The sequence below is a fragment of the Sciurus vulgaris genome, assembly GCF_902686455.1.
Source record: "Sciurus vulgaris genome assembly, chromosome: 1".
Lineage (NCBI taxonomy): Eukaryota > Metazoa > Chordata > Mammalia > Rodentia > Sciuridae > Sciurus > Sciurus vulgaris.
The window spans coordinates 150,094,498-150,106,891 of NC_136461.1; the positions used below are offsets into that span (position 1 = coordinate 150,094,498).

Genomic DNA, 12,394 nt, shown 5'->3' on the forward strand with positions numbered 1-12,394 from the left:
ATTATGAGCACTGATTTGTAATAGTTACTTTTATTTACCAGAAAAGGAGCTGCCTTCTTCTGCAGGGTGTGCTCATGTTCTTATACACCCACATACATTCATTTATGTGTAAAACATGCCACATGTAGAGGGTTTTGTTAAGAAAATAATTTTTTAATAAGAAAATGTCTCAAAGTCAAAGGAAAACTACAGTTATACAGGCAGTCAATACACCTTTAAAGTTAAACTAATGCAAACTCCTTTATCAGTAGGGCCAACTCTATTACTTCCCAACTATTAGAATTCAAGTGTATTGAATATCACTTCAAAAAATGGTATTAAAGACAAGATCTTATAAATCTTTTCATTACATACTGGCTTAATTAATAATGTGTTTAATTGTATTTTTTATTTGTTCTTTTTAGTTATATATGACAGCAGAATATATTTTGACATATTTATAGACAAGGAGTACATCTTATTCTAATTAGGATCCCAGTCTTGTGGTTGTACATGATGTGGAGATTCACTGTGGTGTATTCATATATGTACATAGAAAAGTTATGTCAGATTCATTCCATTGTCTTTCCTATTCCTGTTGCCCTTCCTTCCCCTTTGTCTAATCCAATGAACTTCTCTTCTCCCACCCCTTCTTACAGTGTGTTAGCATCCACATTTCAGATCATTTGGTCTTTGGTTTTTTGGGGGACTGGCTTATTTCACTTAGCATAATAATCTCCAGATCCATCCATTTACCAGCAAAATTTTATCCTTTCTACTCAAGAATTACAGATCTTAGAAATATACAATACATACTTATATTTAAAACAGTTACATTTTTATAAAAAGACCATGTATGACTTCTGCTTCCAGGCAAGATGGAATAGATGTACTTTTTTCTTATTCTGCCTGCTAAGTACAAGTAAAAGTAAAAGCTCTGGATGTTATAAATAAACATAAGAACTCAGAAAAGTGGAAAGGAGGAGGAAGACCACCTAGGGGTTTCAGGGCTCAAGGAAAAACACAGTGGTGAATTCCTAAATTTTCTTTTTGTTTTATATATCCTGGATTAAGTGCTAGAGAACTCAAGAACCTGGAAATGCCAATGGGTATAGAAAACAAAACAAAACAAAACAAACTCCTAAGAAAGCCTGCTCTAACCAAAGGATCATAAAAGGAATAAACTAGCAAAACAGGAAACTTTTAGATAGTAATTACAATCATATAGCAAAAAATGAGAGATTCATTCCTAATGCCAATAACAAAGGTCATATGGAGAACCTATATTTTCTCCCTCAGCAGACTTCAATAAGGAGACCCAAGTCCCCTGCTAGTGTGGTAAAAGAGATGGCCAAATGGGGAACCAAGATTTTTATCCTAAATGGATCCTGGTGCACCTTTACTTGGTGATTCTGAGGTACCTACTTCTCCTTGCCGAGGTACTCTCAGGAGAGGCATAGTGGAGGGTCAGGAATTTCACCTTCGCCCAGCTATAAAAAAGTCCCTCTCATTCACCAGGGTGTCAACCAAGACTAAGCACAAAATGTGAACTCTTAACTGGTGCCATGTCAGAAAAGCTTGCTAAAACCGAACTTTTTTAGGTATACAGTACTCAAAATATCCAGAATTCAATAGAATATCACTCCTTATTTTAAGAACCATATAGTCTCAACTTGAATAAGAAGACAATTACCAGATGCCAACAGCAAGATGACACAGACATTAGACTTACAAGTATCTTAAAGTAGCCATAATAAAAATATTTCAATAATTATACTGCACTTGAAACAAATGAAGAAATGACAGTCTCATCAAAGAAACAGAAGATAACAGATGGTCCTAACAGCAAAATGGACAAAGTAGAATAATTAATTAGTGAATTAGAAGATAGAAAATACAAATTCCCCAATCTGAGAAAAAAGAATGAGAAAAAATGAACAGAGCCTCCAGGATTTGTGAGACCATAATAATGATATGATAATAATTGCATCATCAGAGTACTAAAAGAAGAAAAGAAATGGATAAAAATGAAAAAGAGTTCAAAGAAATAATGGTTAAAAAATTTGGAAAATTGTAGTAAAAGATGTAAACCTCGCTCCTTTAAAGAGGGTGGATAAACACAATAAACACCAAGAAACCTACTCCCAGACACATAATAAGCTTATAAAAATTAAAGACAAAGAAAATCTTAGAAGTACCGAGAAACAAACAACTCTTAACCTACAAAGGTAAAACAATTAGAATGACAGTATTTTCTCAACTGAAACTATGAAATGAAAGCAAGATGAAACTGGCATATTTGACTTTTTAAGTGTTAAAAGAATTGTCAACCCAGAATTTTATAGCCAGTAACAATATCTTACCCTGAATGGTCAGAAGTAAAGAGAATTGAAAGAAGCCAAGCAATTGTTAGAGTAAGGAGTAAACCTAAGATTTTCTAAGCATGTAATAATTTTATAGTAAGAATTTTCAATGAGATTTAAGTTTATCTGCTATAGTTTGGATCTTGAATATCTCCTAAAGGCCCATGATTGTAGAGTTGGTCCCTAACTATTAGAAGGTAGTGGAAGCTTTAGGAGTGTAGCTTAGTGGATGAGGTCATTGGAGGTGTGCCTTGAGAGGATACTGTGATACTGGCCTCTTTCTCTTTTTTGCTTCCTGGATGCCATGAATTCCCACAATGATGTACTGTGCTGCCATAAGCCCAAAGCAATATGACCAAGAAACCATGGACTGAAGCCACGTTCAGGAAAGCCTGGGCAACTTAAGATGATTCTATCTCAAAATAAAATGGGCTAGAGGGCTGGGGCTGCGGCTCAGTGGTAGAGCACTTGCCTAGCATTGTGAGGCACTGGGTTCGATTCCTAGCACCACATAGAAACAAGTGAATAAAGTAAAGGTCCATCAACATCTTTAAAAATAAATAAAAAATAAATAAAATAAAATAAAATAAAATGGGCTGGATAGTGGCAGAGTGTCTACCTAGCATGATGCTGGGTTCCACGCCCAGTCCCATAAAAAACAAAAGTCTGTTGCCTTATCAACTAAAGGAGGCAAAAGAGTGAGCTTCTGACTGGCAGAAGAGTTACATATTTAAGAAAGAAATCCTAGATGTCATAGAGCTGCAGAAATGATACAACATCAAATCTGAATATAAACTCCACCACAATCCCAGCTGATGGTGAAATTTCACATTTACAGGGAGATCCTAAACAGCGTGGGATGGAACAGCTGTAAAGTAAAAGAACTGAGTGGAGGCTATCAGTCAAGGGAGCTCATCATGGGGAAAACAAAGCGTATAGTTTTAGTCCAAGCAACTTAACTGACAACTAGATTGAAAAAAATGGACTAGAGTTGGTACAAGTTATCCACAATGTACATTTTTCAAACAAAAGTTTAAAATGTGCAAAACAGTAAATAGTGAATCACACGAATAGGGCAGTGAATAGAAATTGACACTACAGGGTGCAGATATTGGACTTAGTTGACAAAAAATTCAAGCAGTTACTATGAAAAGTTTTAAGAATTCAAGGAAAACATGATTTCAATAACTACACAGACATGGGTCTCAACAGAACCAGAACTATTTAAAAATCCACATGGAAATGTTAGATATGAAAAAACACAATAAATGAAATGAAAAAAATTACTGTATGAGGTCAAAAACAATTGAAATAGAGGGAATAATTGGTAAACTTGAAGGTAAGATCCATAGGAGCTATGCAATCCAAAAAGATTAAGTAAAAAAAAAAAAAAATCAGAGACATGTGGGACAATATCAACAGGTTCAATATATGCGTAACTGGAATTATAAAAGGAGAGAGAGAAAGGGTAAAACATTTCTTGAAAAAAGTAGTGGCCAAAATTTTCTAAAACTGGCTTATAAAAGCTATCTTATAGTGTTATGAAGTTAAATGAATCCCACGCTTGATTTAAAACATTTCTAGACATAGCGGAGTCCAACTGGTGAAAAATCAAAGATAAAAAGAATATTTTGATAGTAGCCAGAGAAAACACAATACCTTATATTCATGGGGCTGTTTTAAAAAGTGGCTGTTCTGTAAGAAAAAAATGAGCTTCAACTTTTACCTCAAACATACATAAAAATTTAACTTTAAGTACATATTAGCATTAAATATGAAGGCTAAAATCATAAAATGTATACAAGAAAACATACAAGATAAAAATCTTTAAGACCTTGAGATAGTCAGATATTCCTCAGATAAGACCAAAAAAGCATAAGCCATAGAGGAAACATGAGAAATTTTATCAAAATTGAAAACTTCAAAACATCATATTAATATAATGAAATGACAAGCCATAGGCAGGGAGATTAACATCTATAATGCAAATGGTCTGTGTTTAGGATATAAGGAACTCTTTTAAATCAATAATAGACAAAAAAATTAGAAACTGAGCAAAAGACAGGGACACTTCACGAAGACATACAAACAACCAATAAACACAAGAAAAGAAACTCATATGATTCATCATAGGTGAAAACTAAAAGTTCAATGACACACTACTACAACCTCAATAGAGTCTAACCACAGTAATATATGGAACCCTCATATATTGCTGGTAGGAATGTAATGATACAACATATTAAATAAGAATCTGAGGATTTTTTTTAATAAAATTGTACATACACTTACCATATGATCCAGCAATTCCACTTCAAGGTATTTTTTGCAAGAGAATTGGAAACATGTCTGCATAAAATTTTATACAAGACTGTTCATAAACAACTTTATTTATAATCGCCCAAACTAAAAACAACCCAAATGCCCATCAACAAGTAAACTGTTCAATTTATTATATATGTCCACCATAAAAGGAATTACTACTTAGTAATAAAAAGGAACAAACACTGATTCTCAAAACAAATAAATCTGGAAAATATTATACTGAATAAAATAAGTCAGACACAAACTTGTACACACTATATGATTCCATTTATATTAATTTTATATTAATTTCTATGAAAAAGTAGAACTAATCATTAGTTCCAGAAAGAATAATATGGTTGTCTGGAGCCAGGGGAGGTGAGGAAAACCATGTGCAAAGAGGCACAAAGACAATTTATATAGTAATGGAAAGAGTCCCCTGTTCATTGTAGCAGTAGTTACACGGCTGTATACATTTTTGTTTCTGTTTTCCCACTGTATCAAACCATACAACTAAAGTGAGTGTTTCATTGTATATAAATTATACCTCAATAAAGTTGATTAAAACATTTTTGAAATATGGTTATCTTTGACACAATTGGAGACTTTAAGTTATTGTTTATAATTCTCACAATTAATCTCAGAAGTAATTAACTTTCAAGTACTTGTTACATTAGGGGTTTAACACTATTTGAATTTGGCATATGTTAAGATGTGATTTCCTGTCTTTCCACCTGCCCCCAACACACACAACCATTTTAATGCTGGTTCCATGAGGGCAAGGACCTTGACTGTCATATTCATGATATATCCTCAGTGCCAAGAAGTATACCTGGCTTGAGGTAGGTACTCAATACATATTGGTTGAATTAGTGAATAAATGACTCTTACGTTTTAGTATTCAATGAGAATCTCTATTTGGATTTTGTTTACTTTTCCTAGTCAATCCTATCTACGTCTATGCCTCCAAGTACATCTATATACTAATAACTCTTGAATCTGCATGTCTTATTCTCTCTCCATGATCACCAGGCGCAATTCAATTGCCTATTGGACAATTTTACTTGAATGCCCCATAAGCAACACAAATTCCCCATGTTTAAGATGGAACTCTCTGACTTCTTTTAAGTTTATTCATCCTATCCTATCATACTAAAAATAAAATCTTGCCTAGAACACCTCCCGTTCATACTACCTCATTTACTCAATTGGTCTCTACACTTCAACAGATGTAACTCCTGCTTCCACCCTAAGCAGCCTAGTAAAAGTGTCCTCTCAGAAGCTTGCACAAGAGATCATTTAATTCTCCCAAATGCACCTTAGACAACTGTACCCTAGTCCCACTCCTCTATGCCACCTGGCTCTATCTTAATTCAATCTTTATTATTTGTTTTCCTGGATTTGTGTAAAACCATTCTAAATCTTTCTGCTGCTGGTCTCTCTTTCTTTTCTTTGGGGTTCTACTTCATCTTTTACGTAGCTTACAAAATTATCTTTCTAAAAAGGAATTATGTCACTACTCTTTTAAGGTCTCTGACTAATTGCTTAAAAAATTCAAGCCCCCAATAAAACATACACATCATTTCAGTCTTCCACTTTAAGTATTTTCTAAGATACTATGCCCTTTTATGTCTTCAGTACTTTGTTTTTTCTGCCTGTAACGCCTTATTTTTAACTCACTTTAAATTTCTATGTACTCTTGAACTCTTAATTCAAACGTCCCCTCTGCTATGAATTTTTCCCTAACAGGGAAAAATAGTTAACTGTTTACACCCATTCATGATTCTAGACATCACTCACCACATCTCAAATTAACATTTACAAGGTTACTCTCACTATGACACACAGTATGTGGGGCATTATACATCGTCCCACATTATTTCATGCAGCATGTAAAATTTAATTATTTTTATCAAATTGTATTTTTGAACACTTAACCCTACCTAGAAATAGTTAATTTATGGTAGTAATTCATCTTCTGAATATTGGTTCTATTTACTTGTCCAGTACCCACCTTGGCCATAACTCATTCTGCATTCAGTACTTAGCTTGTTACTTAGTATTTGCCCAGAGTGAATAAACAAATGTTCATTTCCTGTTCTTCAGTAGAATCAATTCCAATGTTCAGTGGCATGAAATTCTATAGCCAGATTAACTTCATATCCAAATTCTTCACATGCATGCTTGAAATGATTAAAAGCTGTATGTCATAATGTTACCAAGAAGTTAATAACAGTTGTTAAAACTGTGAAGTTAGTATCAAATAGTCCAATTCTTGTTTTCTCAGATGTTCCAATCAATGGACTTGATTCTTGACTTTTCTTAAAGTGGTACAGATAAAAACAAAGTTTTTTAAATATACATTTTTTTCTGACAGTTAAATCTGCTTTTTGAAGGGACTATGTAAAGATGGCAAAACTTTGTAGAACCTAAAGTAAGTCAGGGTTTAAAATAAACTAGTAATCCCACAGAGGAAAACAAATATACTATATTATAAATGTGATGTTTTACTTGTTTAGCCTTTAATGTGTATTTACATATAAAATTTTATTTTAGAATAAAATCCAACATCCATTCCACCTCAAAAGAGTCAAAATCTTAAATGCCTCACACCCAGTTGTGTATAAAGACAGAAATAATGAATGAACAAAATCTATGACCAAACAAACCAATATCTAGAAGACTATGGACCACCACAAACCAGTCTTCCTCCATGAACCAGTCTTCAAACATTATACAATACTGACTTAAAAAAAAAAGATTTGTAAGCAAAAATGTATCCGGCACTTGCAAAATAACATATACAATGTCTACTTCACTATCCGATATAACAAGTCAGTCAAGAAGTGTCAGTTTCCTTCCCTTGTTTATCCATTTATCTCCTAAATGAAGTAAGTTAGAGTAGGTATTTTTTTTGTTTGTTTCTGCATTTTTGTGAGTGTGCAGAAATTCTTTACATATGGTATTCCCCATGCTGTTCTCTTTCTTAAGAATTGCCTTGAGTGAAAAGAGAAAAATACCCCCTAAAAAATCTCTGAATGTTGGAGGGCAATACTGAGACATTTCACCATGACTTGGAATAGAATGAGGTACATAGCTGCCAGTCATGTTATGGGTACTATAATTAATCTTATGTCATTAGGTCAAAACCATATCAATGCCAATCTTTTCTAGTAAAGGAAAATGTAATCTACCTTTAGACGAAAAATAATTTTTTCTTCAAGGTTTGATTTTCAAATAATTCTAAGCAATTTTCATGTGGAGTTGGACTCTCTTCTGAAACACAGAAAGCTACAGATTGTTCTACTTAGGGAGAACACATAATAACAGCCATTTTTTTCTGCACCACAGTGGCTCATTTCAGGTCTACATCAAAGTTTCTGTGGTAGAAATGGCTCTTACTGTGCTTGCATATTAACTTAAAAAATACTTTATGTGCCTTACTAGTATTCACTGCTACGTGAAGGGTTAAGATGAGTGTCTTTGTCCTTTTGAGTTCTGTCATTATATATTGCAGTGACTTAGGGTGGCATTAGTCCCAAATAGTTATTGCAGCAATTATGGACTGTTTTACTCAAAATCTGTTTATTTCCTATGTGTATTATTATTATTATTATTACTCATCAATGTATGTTTTTATCTGGATCAGTATTTCTTTCTTCAAATATAACATTTTTCTCCAGTTTATAATTTCCACAAAATGAGCTGATGTATAATTCCACTGGTTTTTATGTAACAGCTATGTGATATGTAATCTGCATCCAGGTACCTAACATGATAGGTCAATTTGCATTAACTTGGGCTGCCCATTCAAAGAATGCACCTGAGTTTTAGGATCACTATAGGAAGACCAAGCCTTTAGGAGAGTTCAAATACACACCTAAATTTCCAGGGTCTTTGGAAAGTACTAGAAGCCAAATTCAGGAGAGATTTTCAAGGAGTAATTGAATCACAGCAGTATCTGCTGACCCCATTCCAAACCTACAAATGTGCTTTGTTCATTGAAGTCTAAGTAATTTCTTATCATTTTATAGTACCATATGCTTAACGGTCTGGATGAAAATCTAAGCTAAGATGAAATATGTTATGCTTCAAGGAAAAATTAAAAATGGGAGAGAACATATTTCTATGTGAGTGTATATGTGTATATGAAGATTTCTTTCTGCATCTTCTTCTACTGGCAAACTATGAAATTGCACTTATATTGGTCTTTTTACAAAATGGATACCCCATTCTTCAACACACACACACATACACACACACACAAACACACACAGAAGCTACAAATAGCCACTTCAATTATAAATATATGGACTACAAAACATGAAGCATAGGGAAGATGAGAAAAGAGATCGGAAAAGGGTTGATTTTCAGATTTGCAGGGAGCCTGGTCATCCCTCCTACCCTACCCCCAACCCTATCTCAATGCAGTCTATAATAAGATCACAGTGTTAAATTCTTAAAAGGCTGTAACTAAAAAGAAGACTGCTAAAATCATATTGAACTTCACAAAAGTAGACAAATAAACTGAAATGTATTAAGTGCAAATTATTTTTGAAAAGAAAGTTTTTAATGAGAAGGTTTTTAATAGCCCTTCTCATCTGGCTGAAAATAACACTGTCATCTAAAATTCCCAATAGTGAAAAGTCTAGAAAACACATCTTGATTTTGGAAAATATGCCAGTGTGCTTTAACTAAAACACTAAGTGCTTCTTCATATTATTTATGTTATGAAAAATTCTAGTATATCATATTTTACTCTGAAGTTTTCACAAATGGCAATATTCAATGCATGATGATCAATGTACGAGATACAGAATACCAAATTGAAATTAAATCCATCTAGATAAGATAATTTACCAAAATAATTCATTCATTCCCAATCTAATAATTTTTCTAATGGCTCATTTGGGAACTATTTATACTTATTAGTTGTAAAAAATTTTTAGTATGATCAGTATGGAAAAGCATATTAAAGACAAAAACAGAATAATGTAAACATAAAATCTACTTCAGTTCAAATGCACAGTATTTCGAGAATATTTTTGCCACAATTTTATTTAAAGAGCTAAATGATTTTGAAACATTGTGGTATTATAAAGAGTATGAAGTATACAAAATGGGAATTCTAAAACACTACGGTATTGAACGAGTTTTTGTTTTTTGTTTTTTGTTTTTTTGTGTGCTGGGGATTGAACCCAGGGCATTGTGCATGTGAGTCAAGGAAAGCACTCTACCAACTGAGCTATATTCCCAGCCCTTGAATGAATTTTTGAGATGTGTAGAAGTTATGGAAGTAGACCCACTATGCTAGATAACATCTGAGGTTCACAGAGCTATTGACATCTAAAAATAATAAATCACTGGATGTGGTTGCATCTGTAATGCCAGCAACTACGGACACTGAAGCGGAAGGATTACAAGTCAAAGACTTCAAAGATTTAGCAAGACTCTCAGCTACTTAGTGAGACTCTGCTTCAAATTTAAGAGAAAAAAAAAAGAGAGAGAAAGAGAATGGCAGACTCAGTGCAGTGGTAAAGTGCCCTTGGGTTCAATCCCTAGTACTACTATTAATAATTAACTAATTAATTAATTAAAATCAATTAAGGATGTTCAGGTTTTAAAATAAGATAGTTAAAATACATTCAAAACTTAAAAGAAAAAGTCTTAATTATGATGAGATTCAAAATACATGCTTCTAAAATAATAAAAATCTTCAGGTTAAGTCCAAGCAAGGGTAAAAGAATCACTGAGAACGTACAAGTATTCAGCCATTTTCTGCTGTGTGAAATTAGCTGTTAATAACTTAAATTGTATTGTAATTTTATGTATTGTACATGTAAACAAAAGGATGTGAACTTAAAACCTACATTCTGATGATGAAATTAACTTTGAAATTTATAAATTTCAACTATGAAATGAAAAGACTGAAGACTGGGCAATGAAAATAATAAAAGTTAAAACAACTTCATTTTCCATGTACTCACATATTTTTTACTTGGAATTACATTATAGCTGTCACATACAATAGCTTGGTTAGGTTTAAATCAACTTGCAACCGGCAAAGGAAGGTCAAAGAAGGGTTTATACAATATTCAATAAGCAATAATATCTGTTCAGTGTGCAATAAAATGAAAAGGTACTAACCTAGAAACAAAGAAAAAGAATTTATTGTGTTTAAATTCCAGAAATAAAAGTAACAGAATGGCATATTATCCTTAACAAAACTGGTCCTATAACTTCTAAACTGTAGTCCAATTAAAACATTTAAGAAATAGAAACAATCTACATGTTTTTCTACTTCGTATATACACCTGAGAAAGTTATCTAGAAAGAAATAGGCTTTAAAACTCTTAACCACAAAGATCTTTCTACGGTGACATGAAAATGAGCTATGCATGTGAGAAACACTAAGCCACTTCCCACAGAGATTTTTTTCATGTCCCAGCTGTGGGTTGTGATCCATCAGCAACATAATATTTCACATCAATACGAGCTCATTCAACCAAAGAAGCACAGTAATGTTTTAAAACCACATGTTTATATTCATTAGTATGTAAAAATCATAGTACACAGATCTGAAAATGTTTAACTTGTCCATAAATAAGAGTATATTGTCTCAGTGTAAGTTTTTAAAAGAGGTCTAAGCAGTCAGTCTAATAATGGGGGAAGCAGATGACGTTTTGGTTTAAAGTAAAGATATGTTAAAATTATAGCTGCTGTCATTGTGAAGAACTAACATATGAAAACAAATTTTAAAAAATTAAGTTCTTCTGGCAACAAAATTATATCTATTGTAATGCTGCTAAGAAAAAAATCAATTCAGAGCTTCAATGCAATTTGTGCTTTCTATAAATATGTTGTATTACGCTCAAACATTTCTAAGTGACTGGATTTGTAAATAAGGAGTGAATTTCTTTTCATCACAGTTTATTTTTAATTCATCCTATGTAGATTATAGGTAGAACTAAACACTACTTAACTTTTTTCTAGTAGTTTAACTATATGAATCAAGATCTTTTTTTAACAGTGATTTATTGTGATTCTTAAACAACAAAAGCAAATTCTAAAATTATAACCTGAAATTAAGCATTTAAAATTTCAGATGACAGAGTCAATAGTTGGTAACAGCTTCTTTAATTTCATATTAATAGTCCAATTAAAAACACTAACAACTACCTGGCAATAGATTTGAAAGAATTAGAAGGATTCTGTGAAGGAAAAAACAAAACCGAACATGCAAAATACCCCCCAAAACACATGATCCTCTCTCATTTTATAATCTAAAATTGTAAAATGTTTATAAATACATGATCATTCTACACAATACAGATCTTCTAGAGCACTTCTAATGGAAATTACAGTTTTTGGTCTTATGGAATAAGACTAAGATGAAAAGGGGGATGAGAACAGTGAGATCTGGGGAGCAGACCTTTCTACAGGAGCAAGCTGCAGTTCATCCAGTCGAGGTGGTGGTTACAGTTCAGTACATGATTTTCAAGGCAACTAAGTAATCAGGATGTGTGTTTCCCCTTCCTGGAGTTAACAATTCTTTAAAACTCTCTGAAATATCCATAAAGGAGTGTTGGGCTTGTTTGTTTCTCCAAAAGGGAACGAAGAATAAATAAGTGGGAGTAGGGATTTCTATCCCCAAATTCACACATACAAGTTAAACTGTAAGCTGGTTTTAGACTACCCAGTGAAATAACGTTGTTGGTTACCATCAGAGGCAGTTGCTACTCTACCTA

The 12,394-nt window shown here is 33.0% G+C and overlaps 1 protein-coding gene across 16 annotated transcripts in view; it reads right to left on the reverse strand.

Moving 5' to 3' along the window:
• Positions 1 to 12,394, reverse strand: part of STAU2 (staufen double-stranded RNA binding protein 2) — a 344,586-nt gene that overhangs the window by 104,697 nt on the left and 227,495 nt on the right. The gene's annotated exons all lie outside the window — the stretch shown is intronic.